The 24,260-nt window shown below is 53.8% G+C and overlaps 1 protein-coding gene across 4 annotated transcripts in view; it reads left to right on the plus strand.

Moving 5' to 3' along the window:
* The first annotated feature begins 1,413 nt into the window (after positions 1-1,413).
* Positions 1,414-24,260, plus strand: part of ST3GAL4 (ST3 beta-galactoside alpha-2,3-sialyltransferase 4) — a 36,061-nt gene continuing 13,214 nt past the window's right edge. Inside the window, exon 1 of one of the 4 annotated variants that reach the window (XM_033097758.1) lies at positions 1,414-1,557. The gene's annotated coding sequence lies outside the window, so the exon portion shown is untranslated. Of the gene's footprint in view, positions 1,558-8,730; positions 8,750-24,260 lie in introns of those variants that run through there. The other 3 variants (XM_033097761.1, XM_033097762.1, XM_033097759.1) reach the window with 3 other exon arrangements.

A 24,260-nucleotide genomic window follows, 5' to 3' on the forward strand; every position in this document is an offset into this window, starting at 1 on the left:
TCTGGCAGAGTGACGTTTATGTGGTTCATAGCAAGAACTGCAAACAGTTTAGATCTAGTTCATCAAAGAGTTAGCAGAGTTTAGAAGCTGGGCTGATTTCTCCGTTCAGCTAGGCCAGACTCACCTAGTTGCTTTGGGCCAGTTTTCCCACTTCCTGTAAAGCAGGAAGGCTCTTCCCTCTGCTTCTGGACTTGTCAAAGGGCTGGGACTTGAGTCCTTGTATTCTTTGTACCTAGCTTAGTTCCAGACCCCACAAACAATAAATATTGGAATGAATGCTCGACAAAGCCAGAGGTACCACTGAAACATAATTAAGTTAGACATTAGTGAAATGCAGAAAAACCCATGCAAAGTGTGACTTAGGATGGAACAGTCCTCTGTGGAAGAACTCAAAGGCCCACCGCTCTAGTTTGCTCACTTGGAATAGAGCTTCCTGAGTTATCTGTTCTTAACAGACAAGCCCTCCAAGTTTCACCTGAAGTGAGTCTTGAGCTGGTACTTCTCTGAACCCTTTTGCACTTACTGTCACTCGCTCTTTTCACTTAGTCACATCCTGCCCTGCTTCTTCTTGAATGGGAGTCTATGGTGGCCCTTCTCTCAGCCGCTAAATGGTAAGGTTTTCCGAGACATCCCTCTGGAGCCCTCAACACCAGGTTGTTCACACTAGGTGCCCAGTAACCGCTGTTCACCTATGAAAGTGTCCGGTGGGGGGGGCGGGCTGTGGATTGCCCTGAGGGTGACTCCTGAGCTGTCATCTTTCAGCCTGAATAGTTCCCAGGTTTGATAGGGGGATGTCTGGGCCTAAGGAACTAGGTCAGGGGCCTGACGGCGTTTACCATGGAGACAGGATGCCTGGTGCCTTCCGCAAGGAACAGAAACTGAGAAACTTTCTCTAGGCCAACATAGGGCGTGCAAAAGGGGTACAGAACGAGCAGTTTGGGGGTGGCAGGTCCAGAATAGGACATCGGAAGGGCCTAGGTCTTGGTGCAGAGCACCTACCTGGCCGCTGTGCAATAGGGGGTGGCTTCCCTGAACAAGGCCCCCCTCTTCCAGCCTCACTTTCCTGAGTGAGGGAGGGACACGGCTCACCGCGTGGGAGAGCGGAGAACCCTTTGTTGGGGCTCATTGTTCCGGGAGAGTGTGCGGAGGCTGCGCGGACACATCGCATCCTGGCGCGATTTGCAGGCAGCTCCCGGCTCTGCTCTCACCGGCTCTGCCCGGCCCGGGTCTTGGCGCCCCCGTCTCCGCCCGCGGCCGCGGCCCCGCCCGCGCGACCCGCAAGCCGTTCCTCCTCCTTCCCCCGCCCTTCCTACCCCGCCCGCCGGCTCCCCATCTGCGCCCGGTGCTGTGCGCACGCGTGTCCGGCGCGTCCCCGCCCCGCCCGGCCCGGCCCGGCCCGGCCCCCGCCTCCCCGCAGGCGGACTGGCCCGCTCGCAGCCCGGCCCCGCGCCCGGGACTGGGACCAGCGAGTGCAGCGCCAGCCCGTGCGCCCGCCGCGCGCCTAGCGGATCTCGGAGTCGCGCGGAGCCGCCCGCCCGCCCCGCCCCACCCTCCCGGGTGAGTACGCGCCTCCGGGCCCGCGGAGAAGGGGAAGCCTGGGGCCGGCTGCTGGTCTCCAATCCCGCGCGGTCCGGTGGGGGTCGGACCGGCACGTGGGCGCTGCCGGGTCCCGGCCGGGACGGTGGCCGCAGGCTGGGATCCCTTCTCTGGACCAGATATTCGCGGGAAGCCGTGTATCTGGCTCCCTCGGAGGGAGCAAACGGGACGGTCCTCTTATCCGGAAAGTTTCCAGCCCTCACCCAGCGCCCAGGCTGAGGCGGTGCCCCGCCCTCAGCATCCTCTGAGCCCCGGTTTCTCTCACAACTGCCCCATCAAGCCCAGGACGTCCGTGGGCGAGCTTTGCTGGAGGTGACGACGGGCCGTGCTGGGTCCGTGTGTATGTGCAGGAGTCGCAAGGTCGCTGAGCAGAGTTTAAAGGTGGAAGTTGCTAGCTGCAGTCTGGCTGTGCCCAGGACACCAGGTCCACGTTGTGGGGTTCTTTGGTTCTAGGCCACTGTGCTCATAGCTCCCTGGGTGGTGGGCAATGGGTGGGGTGATGGTGAGGTACTGACGGGGGCAAAATCCCTGAGCTCAGCTGTCTGCTCTGGGTCCCTCCCCTGGAGCCCCTGCTGGCAGGGCCAGCTGGGAGCTGCCAACATGTCTGCCAGGACTAGTACTGCCCCTCCATCCCCAGTATTGGGGGAGGCTCTTTTGGGCCATTGGAGGCCTGATCTGCTGCTGCTGCTTCCTCTGTTTCAGAGTTCCAAGGGCCTGGCTCTGGGGGCTCCTTCCTGAAGGCTGGGGTATAGGCATTGTTGGGGTTCTCAGTGTGCATGTCTGAACTCATGGCCACCCACAGGCTGGCACCCCCACAGCCGACTCAGGGAAGCCTGTGCTTTCCACCGCTGGAGGGAGGCACCAGTGTGGAAGCCAAGTTCAAGCCAACTTATTCTTTGCAGCGCCTTGGGAATGAGCCTCGGATGAACTAGGTTGTCACAAGAGGCACACACGAGCGCTCCTCTCTCCTGAGCTGTGCTTGGCTACCCGCCTCCTCCAGGCGCTGGCCCTGGCATGTGCCAGGGAAGTTTTCAATGAATTGGTATGCGTTAAGTGCTTTGAAAAGTGCCTGCACAGAGGAAGAGATCTCTAAGTGTTTGTTAGTAATGTTTCTCCCACACTCTCTCCAAACCTGCCCCATAATTCGAGAGAGGGTACCTGGGAGGTGCCAGCCCTTTCGGAGCCTAGAAATTAACTTCTGGGGCTTTTTCTCTTTGCTGGGAATACCTCCTGCCGAAGCTGAGGTGGCGCAGGCCCCTCTGACCTGTTCTCCACTGTTCTCCGCTCTGCTCCTGCCGCCACTCCCAGTGTTCTTCGTGTCCCGTCCCTTGGCCTCAATGTGCTGGGTGGGAGATCTCAGATTATCCGATGGGCCCTGGGTCCAGTTGAGGAGAGTCACAGTTGGGGCCAGCTCCCCAGGGTTCACATTGACAGGAGTTAGGAGGGGAGTGTACATGAAAGGAGAAGTGAGGAGAGGAAAGTGAGAGTTGCCTGCTTGGACTGTGGGCTGAGCGGCCTGGGTAGCTGGGGAGTGGGTTGCAGGACAAACAGGGCCCCCTTCCTGGGAGTGGACCCCCCGGGCCCGGAAGCCTTCAGGGCTGCCTTCCCTTCCTTTCCTCACCCCTTCCCGGCCCAAAGCAGTGACTCCCTCCCCGCTCCTCGGACACAATCCCTTGGCCCCTCCACCCTCCCAGCCCTTTTAGACTCCTAGGATCCAGTTTTCGGGGTAGAACTGAGAATCTGCTCCTTTCTGGAATTGTAACCAATTCGGGAAATGTCCCCCCGCCCCCAGCAGGAGCAGAGAGGCCAGACCCCCTTTCTGTGCTCCAGCTTAACCTGTGGTCATTCCGCAGTTAACCCACACAGGCCTGGCATCAACCCTGCATTGGTGCCCACCCAGCCCCTATCTGGCACAACCTTGGGGTCTCTCCTCTGAGACGCTGCCCCAGTGGAGCTGTGAATTTTACCTCTCAGAGTGGCTCCGACCGAGGTGTGCAGCCTCCGTCCAGGGGAAGGGTCACCCCCTCAGAATAATACGAAAAAACAGTTCCAGCCCACCGGTGATGGGGAGCTCCAGCCTCCCGAAAGGGACCTTCCAGATCAGTGTCCCAGAATCTGAGGGCCAGGTCTACAGAATGTCACTCAGGCTGCCACCAGAGCCCAGCTGAACTTCCAGGCCCTCAGAGATGGATGCAGGGTGCTGGAGAGCAGGGATGTCAGGGGGTGAAGGGTGGGGCCCCCAGAAAAACAACCCGCTCCGCCGCCCTATGCTTAGACCTTTCCCTGCAGTGCTAGTTGGCTCTCAGGGACCGCCTTCCTTCGCCAGACTCAGGGCCTTGGCCTGAAGTTCTTTCAGTTGCCTTGAGGAAATGGCTGGTGTAGGCAGGTTTTGGTGGCTGTGGTTGTTAGTTCCCCTCTCTCCTCTGTCACACCCCTTACCAGAGGTGCTTAGCACTTCTGCAGGAGTGTTCTGTATGACCCCCCAATAGGGCTGCTGGCTGCCGCTGGCCTCAGACTCACTCCTGACCCCTACCACATTGTGTGTGTGTGTGTGTGGGGGGGGCACCCTTTATCCTATCGATGGAGGAAGTAGTCAAATGTAGGTACAAGTGAAAGCAGCAGTGTGTGCTGCCGGGGCCTCAGCCACATGCCCTGGGGCTTCAGATTGGTTCCCTGGGGTTGGTTGCCTTTCAGGTTGAGGAGAGACATCAGTGTCCAGAGCTGGAGGTTTTCTTTTAGTCACAGCCCCTTGCCCGGGACCAGGAGACCTACAGCCAGGTCACTGCATCTGTGCCCACCCACCCCCTCAAAGCTGCTCTGCAGAAAGAGGATGTGGGTGCCCCAGAATCTGAAGCCCTGGCTTGTGCCCCTGGCCCAGCAGGGAGGAGGGTGCTGCAGCTGGGCCGAGGAGAGGTGCGGGCTGGAGAAGCGCTCAGTGTCCCCGGGGCCTTGAGTGTGGGGGAGGCCTGGCTGCAGAGGCCCAGAATCAACGGTAGTCGTCAGACAGTCCCTTCTGCCTCCCTGAAGCTTCACTCCAAGGACCACGTGGGCCAGAGGCTCCTCAGTCTGCTTTCCTGAGGGTGGGGAGGGTGGGGAGGACGGCGATGGCTGGCGGGAGGATGCGGACCAGTTTGCAGAGTGCTGGGCCAGCACACTGTTGTTTCTGCCTTGGGTCCAAACACTCCTCCAGGATGTGGGTCCCGGGAGCTGCAGCACTGGTGCCTGGTGCCCACGATCTGCCTGCCTGGTGGCCTTTGCCCCTGCAGCATCGGTCAACACCTGTCCTTGTAATAAAAAGTGACTTAGCAAATGACAAAAGTAGTTAACATTTGTCAGTGAAGCACTGGCCCAATAAACTTAACAAAAAATCAGGGCGTGCTGTACACTTCCTTGCATGACTTCGGGTAAGCCTCACACAGCTCTTCCCATTCAGCCCGTGTGTAAATGAAGCAGTGGAGGCTCAGGAAGATGAAAGTACTTGGCCAAGGTCACACAGCTCGTAAGCAGCTGAGCTGGGACTCATTTCCAGGCGTGTTTCCAAACCCTGCACTTTTCAGCCTAGTTCTCCACTGCTCCCTGTGCTCAGCTCACCTGTCCTGTGATCCATGAGGAGGCTCACAGGTGTGAAGGGGTTTGTTCAAAGCCAGCGTTTCGGTGACAAAAGGGGACCGAGACCCTCTTGATTTCCAGTCTGGACTTCTGTGTGCTGCCCTGAATCCCACATCCTGGCCTGCCCATCCGGGTGCCCCATCCCCTGAGTCCAGCCCTTTCAGCTGGGCAGGGCAGGGTTCTCCTTCCTCCTCGCCTGTCCCAGTCCCCGCCGTTGCTGGCCCCTCCCCGGCCCCACCTCTCCCCTTTCCTGATGGTAATTGCTTCCATGTGGCCCGCCCAGGCTCCTGTGCCTTTGGAAAGGAGGCAAGGCCTCATCTGGCAACCAGGGGACCCTTGGGTAAGGGGAGGGGCCCTGTGGGGTCTGAGCTCCGGAACCTGCTGTGGTGGCCACTCCTGGTGCCCGGTATCCCCAGATTCTTGCCAGGTGGGAACACCTTTGCGCCTTGCCACGCTGCTCGGAGCCGGACTGGCTCCTCCAAGACCTGCTTCTCAGTCCCGTGGTGAGCTTCCCTTCTGCCCTTAAAGGTTGTGCAGATCAGGAGGAAGGAGTCCAGGCTGGAAGGGACAGCAGGAGAGAAGTGGGGCCAGAGGGGTGCGCTGGGGACTGGCTGCTCCAGCGTCGTGGGAGGGAAGTGAAACAGGGCATTCTCTATGGCAGAGGCTGAGGGACCCAGGAGCTTGGACAGGTGAAAATGGAACCAAATTTTTCCTTTTCGTCCCAAGCAGTTGACTCAGAACCAGCAGAACTAGAGATGAAGCGTCATATTTTGTCTTGATATAAAATAAAATGTGCACATTCTAACAGTGCATTTAATGCTCTGTTGCCTCTGCCGGCTGGGGAGGAACAGCAGCAGGGTCCTCAGTGCGTCCGTCTGGAGATTCCAGGAGCTTCTGCCTGAGGAGGGGCTAGCACCCTGTCACTGAAGATGTTCAAGTGTAGACCCGTGACTGACAGAGACGGTCCACGGGCGGTGCAAGCACCGAGGGGCACGTTTGTGGTGTGGGATGGCCGTGGATGCTTTTAAGGCGTTTTCCTCGCTGCGATTTAAGGGTTTTCGTGTGAGCTCCAGAAACCTGTCTGTCATGTTCACTGCTATATTCCTTATGCCTGGAATGGCGTCTGGCCAGTAATACATGCTCAATAAATATTTGTTTAATGAATGAACGGAAGATGGAACTCGGGTTTCTGACAATGTCTTCACTCTATTTCTGCTTTGCTTTGCATTCCTTGGGGCAAAGGGATAAGAGCTTCCCTTTCAGACAGGTGAGCTGTTTGTCAGAGAAGGCCCCCCCCCCCGCCCCCCCCCGCCGCCCCTCCACTTCAGACACAGGGGAGGCAGACGAGCTCCAGGTGGGGATGGGCAGGAGTCTGCCCCATGAGGGCATGTCCTCCATTCTAGCCCGAGGTCAGCTGGTGACATTGCTGCCCCTGTCACCCCTCTTCAGCCCAACCTTCAGGTCCTTGCACAGATTGGTCCTAAGCCCACATGTCCCCCACCTCAGTCCTCTCCTTCTTATTGGAGCCAAGAAAGGCACCCTGGGGGTAGAACCCTCTCTTAGGAAGGGCTTGGGAGAAGGGGTTCACCCCTATTCTTTTTTTTTTTTTCAACTTTTCAAAAAAATTTAAAGTGTGTTTTTCCAGGACCCATCAGTGCAAAGTCAAGAAATTGTTTCAATCTAGTTGTGGAGGGTGCAGCTCACAGTGGCCCACGTGGGGATCGAACCAGCAACCTTGTTGTTAAGAGCACCGCGTTCTAATCAACTGAGCTAACTGGCCGCCTTTCACCCCTATTCTTGCTTCAACCCAAACAAATCCACTTTTATTCCTTCAACATATTGGGTTTTCACATAAAATTTCATTTGAAAGCGGGACAGAGGGTTTCTTGGCCTTAACTATTTGTATTTGAGAGCCCCATCTGGTCCCAGTGAGACTTCTTATTTTCCCCGCAGCATACCGCACGTGTTCTTACCTCCTTGCGTCTGCTTCCAGCCTCTGTTCTCTGAAGCCTCCCTGATGACCCAGCACACTGTCCCTTCCTCCTGCACTCTCCACTTCCCTCAGGTCCCACTCCTGTGACATGAGGGGACCCTGTGCCCCGGCTGAGCCCAGATGCACTGCAGAGGGGTGGTAACCCAAGCACCAGCCACAAACAGCTGTGGGGTGGGGCAGTGCTGCGGGTGGCAGGGGCCAGGAGTGTCTTCCTGTAGATAGTGTGTTTCCTTTTCCTGGTGTCTTAATACTTGAACCGGAGAGCGTTTAGATAGCACTCAGTGCCCTACAAATGCTGGCTGGTGTATTTTATGTGATTGAGGGGTGAGCAGAGAATGGAGAGTGTCTACCCTCTTATAGGAGCCACTCCTGAGGACACCCCTTGTGTCCTCTCTGTCTATTCCCAGCGGTGTGACCTCAGCACATCTGTTAATTGGGCTATTAGTATCTGCCCTGTCTCACAAGATTGTGATGCATAAATGAGATAAACATTCGCAAGCCCCCAGAGGCCTCAGCCTAGGGAGGTATCACTGCCTCACTGTGGTATCCCCAGCACCTGTCACCCTGCTGGCACCCAGTCGCCACTCAATAACTAGTTCTTTCTGCAAAGGAAGGAGCTGAGACTCAGAAAAGCAACTTGCTGTTCAAGGTCACAGAGTGTTTCCCCCACCAGGAGGGACCCTGGTCTCTCTGCCCCTGCATCCCAACCCCTGTGTCCGGCGCATTCCTGCTTCCAAGGCCCTGGTGTCACTTAGCCTTGTCAGTTCTCCAGGCCCCAGAGATCCAGGATTGTTGAGTCTGAAGCCCCTGGGGCATGGCCGACGTGGATCGCTGGGCTGGGATGGCTGCTATTCTCCTGCTCCTCCTTATGCCCTGTGGGGCTGAGAAGGGGAGCCCAGGGCCGGGAGGAGGGTGCGTGCATAAAGTGGGGGCCTGTCCCCACAGGCTGTGTGGGCTCTTCTCTCCACACTTACTTCCCTCCTTCCCCTCTTGTCCCCTCTTTGGTCCTTTTTTGTCTTTTTCCAATTCTCTTCTGCCTTCCTTCCCTTTTCCTCCTTTGATTCAGTCATCCCTCTTCTTTCCTGTCTGCCTCCTTCTTTTCCCTTGTGCCTCCCCCCTCCTCCCAGCCCTCAGCATCCCAGTTGTCCTGACAGTGGCAGCGGGACTTGGGGGTTCGCCGTGCAGGACTGTGAGGTTCAGGACGCCTTCTGTTGTGGGCAGCTCCAGTATTTTCGAGCAAAATGGCTCTTCCAGCGGTTGAGTTTGGTGAAGGGGCACTGCCTGCCCAAAGTATGGAGCGTTTTGATCCGCAGCTCAGCACCCTGGGCCCTCACCCTCCTCCTTGCTCATCTTTCTGGACAGGAAGACGGGAGCTTGTCCTGGAGCCTGAGGGTCTCCAAACAGTAGCTGGCCAATGGGGCTTTGCTGGCCTCTGGCCTCTGCCCTCTGCCCTCCTCTCTCCAGAACTCCAGCCCTTTCCCCAGAGGTACCTGCTGGGATGGAGGAGGCTGGCCAGAGCAGGGAGGAGGTTTCTGCTCAGCCGCTTTTCAGGTGAGCAGCTTTTCAGGTGAGCAGACGCAGTGTCGAGTTTGGGCTGATACGTGTCTGTGTGAGTGCATGCACACTGTGAGTGTGCACATGGGTCGTGTGTGAGAGAGAACACGGGCATGCACGGGCATGTGGACGAGCACATGGTGTGCTGCGTGGGTCCGTGCCCGCTCCAGGCCTGTCAGCATGCAGCCCTGCTCCTAGCCCAGAGCTCTCCTCTAGTCTTTGTGACCCTGGCTTTGCACTGTGGCTTTGTTCTCTCCTGGGGGCCAGCTGGTCCCCTGCTGTGGTCCCATCCAGTGGTGACTGATCCCTGGCCACCCATTCAGCTGCCTTGGGGCCCTGGGGCCAGTGTTTTCCACCCCACCTCCCAAAATGGAGGCGTGTGGGGGCTTCCTGCCCGGCGTCTCAACCCTGCCAAGGCAGAGGGAATGGGGAACAGCTGCGCCGGCTGATTCCGGCGCCGTATGGATGTGGTTTGACAACAAAGCTCCCTCTGTGTGTTCTCAGGCCCCTTACATAACCGGAGTGGGGGGGGGCGGGGGGAGGCAGGCGGGAGGAGGTGGAGATGGGGACAGGGAGACACCAGGATGGGGCAGCTGGAGAGAGGGCAGGGTCTGCGAGGAGAAGGGAGGGGAGTGAAAAAGAGACAGTCCATTAAGAAGAGCTGGAAGAGGGAGGAGAAAAAGTGTTTCTCTTGACCCTACTATTCTACGTCCTGTCTCCTGGAGTGGGAAGGACGTGATGTCCAGGTTTCTGACCTTTGCCCTGTTGATACCTTGTCTTCTCCTTGAGCCCCGCCTACCAGCTTGGACATGCTGAGGGGGGCTGCTGGACCTGCCTGGGAGTGAGGCCACTTGGGGTTTAGGGATGGACCCGAGAGGCCATCCTTAGCCCTACCCTGTAACCTAACACATTCCATAAAGATGGGCATCATTCCCCTCCTTAGTTCCTGGATGGCAGTTCCCTCCTCCCTCGCCCCAGGCCTGGCTCCAGAGGCCCCTCTGGCTACCTGCTTTGCAGTGCTGCTGAGCCGCAGGTTGACGCGCTCCCTGCACCCGGTCAGGCTGGGCCCAAGGCCCCTCCCAGCCCACTCATCCTCCCACCCAAGACCTCCCCCAGTTCCCGACCCTCAGCCCACCTGCTTCGAGGCCCTATGGTCCTGTTTCCCGCACTGCCTGTCTCTCAATAATTAGACATTCTCTTCTCACCGTCACTAATAGAGAAGAAAATGTTCTCTTCCCGGAGCAGCTAGGCTGATAGGCCAGTTAGGCGAGGTGAGCTGGCCAGGCTTCGATGTGTTCCTGGGGTGGAGATGCCCTGTACCAGGGCACTGTCAGCTCCTGGGTGAGAGAAAAGATGCCCAGAAGAAGCCGGGAGGATCGGGGCCGGGGGCGGGGGTGGGGAGGGGGCTTCAGATAGAGCCAGGGACCCTGTGGCCGGTTGGTCTCCTGGGTTTTCTCAGGGTCTGCATCTTCTTTGTGCCTCAGTTTCTCTGAGCCTTTTTCTGGCACCAGGATTCTTTCCTTTAAATCAGGAAAGGATTTGATTTAGCCCTAAGGGTAGTGCTTGTCCCCAGCCTGCAGTGGATGGACGGGGTCGTAGCCTTCCAACCTGAGGACTAGGATGGCTCCGAAAAGGGCAGGGAGGAGATGCTGCTGGTGAGGCCCTGGGTTCCTGTCACTCGTGACCAGGAGAACCTGGGCATGAATGACAGAGAACCTAGGGTTCTGGCACTTGGCTTGACCCCTGGCATGCCGTCAATTAGATTTAGGGTGTCTGCCCAGGGTGTATCCTGTTGGCCGGGGTGCTGCTGTCTGGAGAGGTGTTGTGGGCGAGTTCAAACCTGCTGAACAAGCCCTAGACTCTGGACTCTAGTCCCCGGGCCTTCACCTGCCCCGTCTCGCCCTCCTCCCACCTCTCTGTGGCTGGGTCCCTGGATGACGGATATGGCCAAAGCCTCCTCAGGGCTTCAGCCCAGAAGGTGTGAGGCTGAGGTAGGCCGCGGGGGGTGGGCCTTGGAACAGTCCCAATCACCCACATCATCCAGACCGGGATTAGGTGCCAGGACGGGCAAGGAGGATGGTGAGTGAGCACTGTGCGGGTGCTGGGCGGCGGGGATGCCCTCCACGGCGGCAGCGGCCTCTGCCCCCTGCCTGACCACAGGCAGCCCAAGACATTCCCCTGCCCCCTGGGGACACCCCTACGAGGCTGTGTCTTCCTGTCTTTGCTTTCCTATAGCCGCCTCCTCCGTAGCCCCCTCCTCAAGTTCCTTTGAGGGACAGGAGCGGGCTCTTCCTGGGAGCTGGGCTTGGCCAAGCAGAGGGCTTCCCTTCACCCAACTTTGGGAGGTGAGGAGATCCCCGCAGGGCTGGCTTAGCCATTCCCAGCTCTTCTGGAAGCTCTAGGCTCCCCGGCTGGTAGCCCCAGGGACCTTCAGCCTGACAAACAAACTCAGCTGGAGCTGGAGCTTACTGGTGAAGGAGCCTGGTAGACAGTGCCCTGCGCTGGGGATGGAGGAAGAGAGCCCCCCTGCAGAGGAGACCCAGCAGCCCCCAGAAGCTGTATGTTGGGCTGGGGTCCGCACAGTGAAGGGGGAGTGTTTGTGCATGTGTGTGCAGAAGTCACCAAATTCCTGTGTGTTTGTTTTGGGGTGTGCAGCTGTATTTGAGCAGAGATCAGTGTGTTTGTGCACAGAGATGCGTTTGTATGTTTTTGACACAGGAGGGTCTGAGTGGGCCAGAGCAGGGTTGGCCTGGGAAGGGGCTCCATGTCTTCCTGGTGCCTCCTGGCTCCGGGATATGGATGGAGCTGTGGGGGCTCAGATTTGTCTCCTCATTGCCGCAGAGGGGCTAGGTGAACCCAGGGACAGAGGTGGCCCTGGCTCGTCTCTGATAGCCTGAGCATCAGCCAGCCCTCCGGCCAGCACTCCCATCTTCTCTGCCCTTGGTCCATTGCACAGCCTGGAGGGTCTGCACCTTCCCCAGCAGCACCTAGAATGCTAGCCGCCCCTCCCCTTCCCTCATCCTTAACCTTTACTGGGAGGAGAGTCCTAGACACAATTGGTTCATTGAAAAGCCTTACCGATGTGAAACAAGCTCAAAAGGGCTTCTCTTACTGGCTTCTCTGTTCCCAGGAGACAGGCTGATGCAGGAAATGGAGGTCTTGATTTCCTTTTTCACGTTTTCATTTCTAGAGACTCTATTACAGTGCTCTGCCACCCCCTTCCTCCCTCCCACACCAACAGCACAGCATTTCCCTTTTCCCTATTCCCACCCTCAGCAGTTCTAACCCAGTTAGGCTCCTTCCTAATAGGAATTCAGGAGTGGACCTCCCCTCCTGATACCCTGAAATCTCCTTGTTTCAGAACCACCATTTCAGGCCAGTTTGCATCACAGTGCTGACTCGATGTTCTGGTGACGGAAGGAGGGAGGTTTACGTCTGCAGAAGTGAGGGTCCCTGTTGGCACTAGGGACCAGGGGAGAGAGGTTTCTGTGTCTGAATCCTGGTTGCTTCCAGATGCTCCCAAACAGCCATCATTCAAGGCCTGGGGCTGGAATTTTATCCACCTCTGTAGGGAGTCCAGGTCTGACCATTGCCCTACACTGTCCCTGCGTGGGGACTTCGAGAGTACCTGTTCTGGAGAGGGGACATAACTAGCAGAAGGAACATCACTCTGGAAATAATGCATGACTCGAGCGAAGAGGGTGCTGCTTCTGGAGCCTGGTGGGCAGTGCCCTGCTCTACAGGATAGGGGAAGAGAGTGCTCTATCAGAGGGGACCCGGCTGCCCCCAGAAGCTATGGTTGCTGCTCAGCAGAGGGGCATATCTCGGCCCCACCTGAGGATCTGTGGCCAAGCCCCGTTGAGGTGGCTGTCAGGTGGAACCCATCAGGGGCCTGGACACCACCTCTAGGAGATGAGCCCAGGAAGACAGAAAACAGGGTCTCCAATGTGGCCTCCTCCCTCTCCCTGGCCTTGTGCTCCGCCCCACCCCAGCATGCACCCTGAGTCTGGCCAGTCCTTGGGATCCGCGTTTAGTGCAGGGCAGAGTCTGGCTGGCAGTGCCCCCACCCCCTGGCAGCTGCGTGTGTCCCCTGTGGCATGTGCAGCAGACCCATTGGCCGGGAGAAAAGAAGAGGTGAGTGCAGTTTTGGTTGTAGGCGGAGCGGGAGCTGTAGTTTCAGACCCCTCCCTGTGCTCTGGTGGGCAGAGTTTGAGGGGTGAGGGGCCGCCATGCACGGGGGCAGGCGGGCCTAGGCTGGGAGTCATCTTCAGCTTCCAGGGGCCAAGTGCTGGCTCTGGGCACGGTCTGTACTAAGGCTGTGGGCTGTCAATTCCAGGATGGGTTTTGAGCCTCAGAACGTGCTCTTGCTGCCTGCATCTCCCAGATGCGGAACCTGAGGCTCCCAGAGATGTGGGACCTTATTGGGCTCCCCAGCCTGTGGTCACAGAGTCCAGCGCGACCTCAGATAGCTCACCCCAGGTCCCTGGGGCACAGAGTGTAGGGGTCCTGAGCAGTCCAGGTTGCTTGAATCCTTTATTCCTGTCTCTATCACGTTCTAGCTGGCTGATCTTGGGACCTTCAGTTCAATCTTTCGGTGCCTCAGTTTCCTCTTCTGTAAATCAGCGTATAAAGGGGACTACCCCACCGTGTTTTATAAATGAAGTGGGATTCTGCAGAACGGCTACAGAACAGTTCAGGGGTCTTTAAAAAACGACTGCAGTGTTGCTTCTCTGTGGATGCCCTCTAGTGACTTCTTGTGGAACCTTGGTGAAGTCCCGACTCCGGGGTAGCCTGTGATATCCTCCACCGCCCGCCCACCCGCGTGGCCTCCCTGGTGCCCCCGGCAGCCCTTCCTCACTGTGTCCAGTCACACTGGACTTCTTTCTGTTCCTCACACCCGACAAATCGCAGGGTCTTTGCTCTCCTCTCAGTCTGGAACCTTCTCCCGCACCCCTCTTCCCACATTCTTTGCATGGCCACCTTTCACTCAGGTCAGAGAGCTGAGAGATAGCTGCCGCCGGCTTGCTCCCTGCACCACTGTCCTGTTTTATCGGCCTCAAGTCTCTATCATTGTTACAGGATGCTGTTTGTTTGTCATGTGTCTGTCGTATACATGCCAGGAGCACAGGCCTGTTTCTATGTTTGCTGCTGTAGTGCACAGTCCGAGAGCGTGCCCTGCGTGCGGTAGACCCACAGTTCCTGTCGGCTCCGGCTTCTGCTGGACTGCCCAGCCTCACTGTGTCTCAGGAGGCTTTGGGACCCCAGCCTTGCTTGGCACAGGGCTGTTCTTCCAAAGGAGCCCTTCTGAGGAGCACGTAGGGGAGGCGGGAGGGGCCCCCTATGGCTCTCCTGGACCCACCTGGGGTTAGTCCTCAGGGTGACCTCGCTTAGAGCATTGACCAGCTGCTGTAGATTTACAGCTTAAATATCATTGGGCTAAAGGTGGCAGGAGACAGTTTTATAGAAACCACACCTGCTTTAGAAAGGCATAAAAAGTATATCTTTGTGAGCTCTGGAAATGACACACAGCAAGACAAATAGTAATGGCCGGTTGTGTCTAACTTCCCTAAGGCTGCTTCTGGCAAACCACCATCTGTGCACACCCAGATTTTTGCACTGGGCTGTTTTTTAACTTGGCGAGGAGAAGAGGGAGGATTAAATGGCTCTGCTCTCAGTGACACTGCTGCTAGGCCATCCAGAGCGTTCCTAAAAGCAGAATAAATGACCCCTGCAGTTGGACACAGCCCTGCACCAAGGCAAGTGGTTTGACAAGCAGAGGGAGGGCGGGACTCATCCCCATTCAGCCCCCAGGCCTGGCCGTGCGCACTGTGCGTAACTGTGCCGGGCAGCCCTGTGGAGTGGGACCTGAAGAGGGACGAGAGTGGCCTGTGTCTGCTGGGTCTCTGAGAGGGCCAGTGAGGCTTCCGCTTCTCCATGATAATGATCCGTAGAGCTCCTCTTACCCAGCATGGCGACTGGGTAACAAAAATGGTAGTGCCATGTTTTTAATCCCCATTTGACCCAACAGAAAACCTGACACCTGGAGACGTGACTTGTCCAACACGGGCACAATTAGTGAGTGGTCGATCGGAACCGCGGTCCAGGTGCGCAAGACGCTGACGTTTATATTCTCGACTTTTTATCCTTCTCTTTTCAGCAAGTTTGTAGTTGAAAGTGTATCGTCCTCACCACTTGAAAAAGTTAAATATACACAAGGGTATATGATAAAACTGTCATGTGTAAAGTGGTATATGAAGAAATTGTCTCTTCCATTCCAGACCCTGGTCCCCAGAGGCAAGCACCTTAATTTTTTCTGAGTGCTTCCAAATAATCTATTGATGTACGGACATACCCATGTATGCCCATATGTCTCTTGTTAAGAGCACATTTGGAGCTACCCAGAACACTGTTCTCCGCCTACCTTTTAGTAAATCAGTAATATGCTTTGGAGGTCATGTGGCGATAACAGCATGCCTGGATTCGCATCCTCTTTTTCACAGCTTCACAGTGTCTCATTGTCTGTGCCATGATGCATCCAAACAGGTCTCTGCATAGATTTTCAACTTGTATCCATTTTTTGCTGTTAACAGATAGGGCTGCTGTAAAGATCTCGATGGAAAAGACTGGGCATGCTAAAGGAAACTTTTCTGTAGAATACGACGCTTCCAGCAGTGGAATTCCCAGGAATTGCCAATTTACCTCCCAAAAGGTTGCGCTAGGTTTCACTTCCACCAGGTGATCTGAGAGGGGCCTGCTGGTCCAGCTCCAGCAGCAGCAACGGCTCATGGACCTCTGGAGCCTTGCTGTTAATATCAGTGAAAAATGGTGTCTCCCACACGGATTTTCCAATGCAGACGAATATCTTTTCCTATGTGCCTGTTATATTTACTGCAAGTGGTATGTTCATGTCCTTGGCCAATTTTTAAATTTTGTTTGTTTCTTTCTTTGTTTTATTTTTTATTTTATTGGGGAACACTGTGTTTTTCCAGGCCCCATCAGCTCCAACTCAAGTTGTTGTTTTCAGTCTAGTTGTGGAGGGCGCAGCTCACAGGCCGGTGTGGGAATCAAACCAGAGACCTTGGTGTTATGAGCACTGTGCTCTAACCAACTGAGCCAACCGGCTGCCCCTCTTTTCTTTCTTTTTTTCCTTGTTGATTTGCACATTCTAGATTAAGGGAATTATCTAGTCTGTTACACATATATTACAGATATTTTTCCCTTTTTTTCATTTGTACTCTTAACTGCGCTCTCTCCTTTTCACTCACGTATATTTTTATGTAGCTGAGTATATCAATTTTTTCTTTCATAGCCTCTAAATTTTTGTCTTAAAAATCTCTACTCCTTTTCTTTCAATATGAACATGTTTCTTTTTTTCTTTTTTAAGGAGGGCGCAGCTCACAGTGGCCCATGTGGGGATCGAACCGGCAACCTTGGTGTTATTAGCACCAGGCTCTAACCAGCTGAGCTAACTGGCCATCCCAATATGAACATATTTCACAGACCCCAGCAATAACCAGCCACATTTAACAAATGTTCAAATGTTCCCATATTACATCAGGTTTTTCTTAAGAAATAAAATATTGCAAGTATAGAACTGAAGCTTGGGCTGGCCCAGTGGCTCAGGTGGTTGGAGTGCGGTGCTCCTAACGCCAAGGTCGCCGGTTCGAATCTCACATGGGCCAGTTAGCTACGTACACCCTCTACAGCTAAGATTGTGAACAGTGTCTCTCCCTGGAGCAGGGCTGCCGTGAGTAGCAGAAGGTTGGTGTGAGCTGCTGTGTGAGCTGCTGTGAGCTGCTGTGGGCTGCTGTGTGCTGCCATGAGAGGCCAGTGGCCGTCGCGAGCAGCCAGCGAGAGCTGCCGTGAGCTGCTGTGAGTGAGCGGCTGCCAGTGACTGACTGCCTCAGCCGGGGGAGCACAAGGCTCATAACACCAGCATGGGCCAGGGAGCTGTGTCCTACACAACTAGACTGAGAAACAACGGCTTGAACCAGAGTGGGGCTGGGGAGGCGGAAGAAAGGGAAAATCAAAAGCAAAACTAAAGCTTTGTCTCTACAACCTACCCTGTTCTTTCTCATCTTCCCAGCATGTACTTACTTAAAAGTTGGGTGGACCCCTATATTTTATTATTTTATCTTATGCACACACAGTATTTACACATGTACACATACACACAAAACAGTGCCAACCATCTACACACACATTCATAGAATTATTTTGTAGGTTTTTCACTTTTAAGTATAGTTACGCGCTGCTTAATAGGGTTCTATTCTGAGAAATGTGTTGTTAGGCTCCTTCGTCACTGTGCAAGCATCAGAGGGCACTTACACAAACCTAGATGGTATAGTCTACTACACACCCAGGCTATATGCTAGAGCCTACTGCTCCTGGGCTGCAAACCTGTACAGTATGTTACTGTACAAAACACGAGATTAAATCAAGCACAAGAGAAAATGATGCAGTTGAGAGATGTATATCTCGATGTACATCAAGAGGCTACTGCCTGCATAGCACATACTATTTTACAGCAATCTTTTTTTTAAGTAGGAAGAGTATACTCTAAAATAATGATTATAAGTATAGTATAGTAGTCATTTATTATGATTATCAAGTATTATGTACTATATGTAATTGTACGTGCTATACTTTTTTGTGACTGACAGCACAGTAGGTTTGTTTACACCAGCACCGCCACAAACACGTGAGTAATGCATAGTGCTACAATGTTAGATGGCTACAATGTCCCTAGGCAATAGGAAGTTTTCATTATAATCATTATAATCTTATGGGCCCACCATTGTATATGTTGACTGAAAAGTCATTATGTAGCGCACCACTGTAATGGATCCATGTTTATGTATCTTTTTGCAACACTGTTTAAAATATTGACATCATGTTTCAATATTGATCCATGTAGAGTAATTAGTTCCGTTTAAATGGCGGTGTGGTATTCAGTTGTATGAATATACCACAGTGTCTTCAGCCTTTCCTCCACTCACGAACATGTAAGACAGCACGATTCTTTCACTGGGCCACGGTGCTGTGAGAAACACCCTGCATGGATGTGCACATGCGTACAGGGCGGCTTACTCTGGGCTGTGCCCGAAGGTGCAGTTACTGGATGGTGAAGTGTTCACAACTTCAGCCGTACTAGATACTGTGAATTTCCCTTCCAAAAGTTTCTGTCACTGCACTCCTACCATCAACATGCAAGAAATGATCCGTTCCATTTTCATCTGTACTCCCTGCTCACTAGTGAGCTTGAATGGCTTTTTATATCTATTAGGTGTGTGAGTTTAATCTGTGATTTTCCTTTTCCTGTCCTGTGCTTCCTTCTCTTTGGTTCCTTGGTCTTTTATTGATTTGGAGTACGGATATATACAAGTATTTGTTGCTTATGTGCATGGTGTCTGACTTGTCCAAGGCCAGACTGTTAACCACTGTAACACTGTGCTTGCCTGTGGCCGAGCGGCTTTGAGAGACTTTCTGCAGATGGGGGACCCTTTAAGGGAGGGGTCTGAACAGGGGACTGGGCACCATCTCTAGGAAATGCTGCGCCCAGGAAGAGAGAAAACAGCGTCTCCAATGTGGCCTCCTCCCTCTCCCTGGCCCTGTGCTCCGCCCCACCCCAGCATGCACCCTGAGTCTGGCCAGTCCTTGGGATCCGCGTTTAGTGCAGGGCAGAGTCTGGCTGGCAGTGCCCTCCACCCCCTGGCAGCGTGTGTCCCATGTGGCATGTGCAGCAGACCCATTGGCCGGGAGAAAAGAAGAGGTGAGTACGGTCTCAGGCTTTCAGTAACCAGTGTTTGGCTGGACTCGCCTTGTGGTTCTTATGATTACAAGATGTCCTTCAGCAATAATCATTAGGAAACATCCGGAACAGTAAAGGTCTGAAAAATGCAGGACCTGGAACTACCACTGCACGCCTGGGGCCACACAGTGAGGTTGGGTGGTGGGGGTGGGGAGAATGAGCCTGAGGTTCTGTTTTAATGGGGGTTGAAGGTACAAGCCTAGGGTTGTAGGCCTAAGGACTTAACTCTTTATTGGTGAATTTAAAACGGAAGAGTGGGAATTTAAAGCACAAGAAGAGGCAAAACTCCAAAACAAAACCCTAGTGGCCCAAATGGTTATCGAAATCAACCACGATCTCTTAACACAAAGGAGCCTGGGAGTTGGAGGTGGCTGGCTCTTTATCTAGTGGAGTGGCTGGCAATGTGTGTATTTGAGATAGCTGTCTTTGAAGTGGGTGTGCCTTTTCCGAATCCAGATCCCTTTCCTCTGCCTTGAGGAGGCCTAAGGTGCTTTGATATCTGGGGTCTGGGCCCTGGATTTTAGCCCAGGCTGCTCCTCTTGAGGAGCAAGTAAGGAAGAAAGGAGGTTTCCTGGGCAAGAAGGGGGTCTTCAAGCCTGTTGCTCTCCTGGGAGCATACCGGATTTGTTGGCTGATGTCAGCTCGTGATGTGGTCCAGCAGCCTTGGACTGATAATGGTTAGGATGAATCAAAGGTGATAATGATGTCCTGTGAGCTCATGACATGTGTTTGGCGGAAGATATGGCCCTTCCTAGCTCCTCCAACCGCTGAGCTGAGCCTCTAGCCAGCCCCTGACCCTTTTATGCCCAGTTATTTGCAAGTAAGGGTCTAGGATGTTTTAACTTGATGAAACATTCTGTTCACGCTTATTCTGCTCATTTGCTCATTCATTTATTCATTTAAATAGTTGTTGATTACCTGCCATGCGTTTGGCATTAAATGTGGTGCCAAAGGAAGTCCCTGCTCCCTTGGGGCCTCAATAGAGGAGACAGTTTGGTATGACTGCTACAGGGAAAGTAAACAGGGTGAAGGGGCGAGACAGACCGTGGGGGCAAGGAGTCTCCTACACTGGGGTCTGGGACCTGTGCCGGGGAGAATGAGAGTGGCCAGGACCAGGGGTGGCTGGGAGGGACGTCTGGGCATGGGTCCCCACAGTGATTGCAGACCCCCCACCATTTGTACTGCATTCACCTCCTGCCCTGACAAGGATTTGGCTGTGAACCTGTTGGTGCTGACCTTACCTCCATTCTCAGAGGGGGACCAGGGAGAAGACGGGGGCATGCGAGCTGAACTTCTTCCCCTCAGGAAGAGGAAGGTGTATTTAGGAAGTGCCGGTGAGGCCTCGGGACCTTCTCAGTTCAGTGGATAGTCAGCTGTGCGCAGTGTAAGCTTCTTCATTTTTACTTCTGTGCTTTTGGTCACAGAAACAGGCTGACTGAAAAGCAGTGCTTTGCTTTTTTTCTTTTGTTATTAATAGTGTAGTTCACTACCCATTCTTCGCAGTTGCAGCTTTTGGATTTTACTTCGTATGCAAAGATGGAGTCTTACTAACAGTTACCTTTCACTGAACACTGTTCACCTCCATTTCACAGACTGGGAGACTGAGGCTCAGGGATGCCAAGCAGTTTCCCCTAAGTCACACATCTGGCAAGTGGCCGAGGCAATGGCCAGTTCCCCAGGCACAGCTTCTTGGCCAGAGGAAGAGAGAAGGCTGTGGTGAGGCAATTCATGTGTCCTGCTGGGCAGCGCAGACACGGCCTCTGTATGGGCCCGGGCAGGGGTGGTGTGCGAGACGCAGCTGCGGACCAGCCCTGTGCAGGCTCGGGCAAGACGCCAGGGTCAGGAAAAGGTTGAGGGGGGCCCGGGTGGCAATGTCTCCTTGAACTGTGCCTCCACAGCCAGAGCCCTGATGACTGGGGGAGCAGAATGGAGGTAAGGAGAGGGGTCTTCTCGGCAGCCGTGCAGAGACCTCGGGGTGGCGCACGTGGTGGCTGTGAATCAGAATGACCACGGCCTCTCCTCAGGCACCTCAGACCCCTGATTTAGCCTTCCTGACGTGGAGCCCAGGATGCATGTGGAGCTTAACAAGCACCGCAGGTGCTTCCAGTGGGATCTTGGAGGTTTCCTGGCCTGGCGCTGTCCAATGGAAATGTAATGGGAACCACACATGCAAACCACAAGTGTAATTAAAAAATGTTTAATGGTCATTTAGTCACATTAGTAAAAAGTAACAATGAGGTCAAATTAATTTTAATACTTTAACCCAATTTAGCCAAAATATTCTCTCAGTGATCAGTGTAAATAATTTTAAGGTGACAGTTTATTTTTGTGGTATTAAGTCTTTGAGATCCCGTGTGTTTTCCACTTAGAGCGCACCTCAATGTGGATCAGCCACGATGCAAGCACTCCACAGCCCCATGGAGCAGAGGCCACCTCACGGGACCGGGCAGGGCTGGGGCTGCCCACCATTTTCAGGAGACGTGTCTGGAGGCCAGAGGAGGGGAGGGGACTGGCCATACTGGTCGTGAGCTGGTTCAAGCCCCATCTCTAGTAGTGCTTTTATCTTTCGATCCTGGGGGCCGATTCGTCAGCTGTTGGGTGGGAGGTCTGAGGAGGGTAACTCAACGTGCAGGAAGGGGCCCCTGACCAGGAACCTGTGGCAGGTCCAGGGCCACACCATGTTTTTCCTGGTCATCCACATGGCTGATTCATTGTACCCCGGCAAACCACTTTAGCTTCCTTACACAGAGAATGGAATTCAAAGCATTTAGCTTCCTCACACAGAGAATGGAATTCAAAGCGTTTGCCCCTCCCTAGCAGGCACCGGAAATTTGATTTTCAAGTGGCTCCCTGTGGTGTCTTGTGACTGGCAGCTTATGAAGTGGATGACACCATGTTTCTATGCAGGAAGCTGCGGTGCTGGGCTGTTTGGGGCGCCTGGTGGGGAGGTAGCCTGTGGATCCCAAGAGCAGGAAACAGAGAGCCTTGTTGCACTGCAGTGGGAAGCCTGTCAGGCCCCTTTTCCTCCAAATGAATATACTCATAATTCTGTCTCTTGAACTTGGCTGTCTGGAGAAACGCCCCCATCTGCTCACTGGTGGGCCTCGGGGCAGTTGGTCAATTGCTCTGCACTTTGCTGCCTGGAATGAGCCTGGAGCCCAGGCAGGCCTCAGTCCCCACAGGCATGCTGTGACCTCACTGTGCTGTGTAGTCCTGGGGAGTCTTCAGGCTGTGTCAGGTCAAGGGCCGCGTCAGAGGGCCTGCAGCGGGTATTCAACCCGTTACGGCCTCTTCTCTTGCTCCATCTGCACTGTGACAATGACGTTCCCCACGAATAGATCCACTGATTAATTTCACAAATCTGTATTGAGAGCGTACTGTATGCCAGGCACTATTGTAGACGCTGGTGATACTGCAGCAAACAAAATGAAAAAAAAAATATCTCTGCAAGCACGGAGGGGGATCTAAAATGTTGGGTATATGCAGACTATTTGGTGGGAAGGTGGAGTAAGAACTGAATGTCTAGGGGATAAGCATTCCAGGCTTAGCAAAGGGCAAGTGTAAAGGCTCAGAGGAGGGAGTGTGTCTGCCCAGTCAAGAAAGGGTTGGTCCAGGTGAGTCAGAAGGAAGGCAGAGGGGTGCTGGCGGGTAGGGCATGTGCATCCTTATAGGTCAGAGCAAGGTCATGGGCTTTCTCTCTAAGTGATGAGGAGCCCATGGCGGGTTTTCGAGCAAAGGAGAAGTGATAGAGCTGACCGGTCCATTCTGCACAATTGCAATTAGTCGACCGTCAGTACCCACGAGTGATTGATTCAAGTGGATTAGAACCCCCAGGAGAACTTCCATGGCCTTACCTAGCAGTTGTGTTAATTACATTAAATTCACAGCCCAGCGTGAGTCCCCTCTGGAATATTGACAGCAGACACCGAGCTGAAAGGACTCCCTGGTGGGTTAGCTCACACCATCACAATTAGATTTGCATTCATACACCTTGACAGGCTGGAAATGGGGCCCTACCTTCCGAGGTAAAATGCATGTAAGCAGGTATACAGTCCTGCTCTTTGGTTCAAAGGGATAGCCACACAAGTTCAGGGCCCAGGAGATGTGGCTTACTAGCTGAGGGATTTCAGCCCCGTGCCACTGGTGGGACGTGATTGCATGAAAGTGAATGCAGTCGTAGCCAGCACTCCTGGAAATCTGGTGTCCAGATGGAGGGCAAAAGTCATTCTGTAAATACAGCTGCATGTACTGAGAACGTGCTGGAGAGCTTCTAGCACAGTTCAAAGTTTGGGATGGAGGGGTGGGGCTAGAGACTGTCTCACAAGGAAACCAGGCTGAGAAGGAGCAGAAGGCTCCTAGAAATGTTGTAAGCATCGAAGGATTTCAATGTGATAGAGGGCCGGCCTCCTCTAGTTGCTGCAAAGGGCAGCGGACAGACACTCCAGGGATGTTGGAGTCTAGGGAGCCATTGCTTCACAGAGTGGTGTGAGAGGCAGCAGAGGTGGGCGTCCAGGGTGTGGGCTCTGGGCTAAGTGGCCTGAGTTCCAGCCCTACTCCTCACTAGCTGTACGGCCCTGAGCAAGTTGTACTTCAGTCCCCTATCTCCACAATGGAGGTAATAATAGTGTTTAACTCACAGGGTTGAGATCATACTTGGACAGCCCTTGAAAGTGTCTAGCAGAGTAGTGTTCCACATTTGGTAATGTCTGGAGACATTTTGGTTGTCACAGCTTGGGAGTGGGGGTTTCTACTGGCATCTAGTGGGTCGAAGTCACCATCCTGTGGTGTACAGGACAGTGCCCACTACAATGACTCATCTGGGCCCACCTACTAAGTGTTGCACCTATTAAGTGCACAGTACATTTCAGTTATGAATAAGGGATGTGATACATTTTTAATCTTATTTTATTACTTGTGTGTCAGACATTTACGAGGTGTGATCAAACAACACAGTGAATGTTTAAATAAAAAAAAATTATTGCAGTAAAAGACACATTACCATTAATCCTCCTCAAAATACTCCCCCTCACTTCGAACAGACGTATCCCATCATTCTTGCCACTTTCTGAAGCAGTTCTGGAAGTCCTCTTTTGTGAGTGTCTTTAGTTGTGCTGTTGTGGCTGCCTCGATGTCCTGAATCATTTTGACTTTGGGGAAGAGCCAGAAGTCGCACGGTGCCAGATCCAGGGAATAAAGTGAATGAGGACACACCATAATGTTTTTATTTGACAGAAATTGCCCTGTACCAGAAGTGATGTGTGACACAGAGCATTGTCATGATGGAAGATGATTTATGGCACACTTTAAAACACACCTTCTCTCAACTGTAGCTCACAACCAACTGACTGCACCAAACAGTTGAAACTTGTCACGCACTGTTACTGAGGTTCGATGCACCACTTCCCGTATTGGAGATCCCTTTCTTTCCTTGGATGGCACTCGGCAGCAGCAGTCACCGTATTTTGTGACCACAATGGAAAGGCTCCATGTCACACTTTGCTTCTGGTATGGCAATTTCGGTCAAATAAAAACATTATAGTGTATCCTCATCCACCTTATTCACCAGATCTGGCACCGTGCGACTCCTGGCTCTTCCCCAAAGTCAAAACGACCATGAAAGGTAAATGTTTTGAGGCAATTCGGGGCATTGAGGCAGCCATGACAGGGCAACTAAAGACACTCACGATAGAGAACTTC

This window comes from Rhinolophus ferrumequinum, chromosome 25 (genome assembly GCF_004115265.2).
Source record: "Rhinolophus ferrumequinum isolate MPI-CBG mRhiFer1 chromosome 25, mRhiFer1_v1.p, whole genome shotgun sequence".
NCBI classification, from domain to species: Eukaryota; Metazoa; Chordata; class Mammalia; order Chiroptera; family Rhinolophidae; genus Rhinolophus; species Rhinolophus ferrumequinum.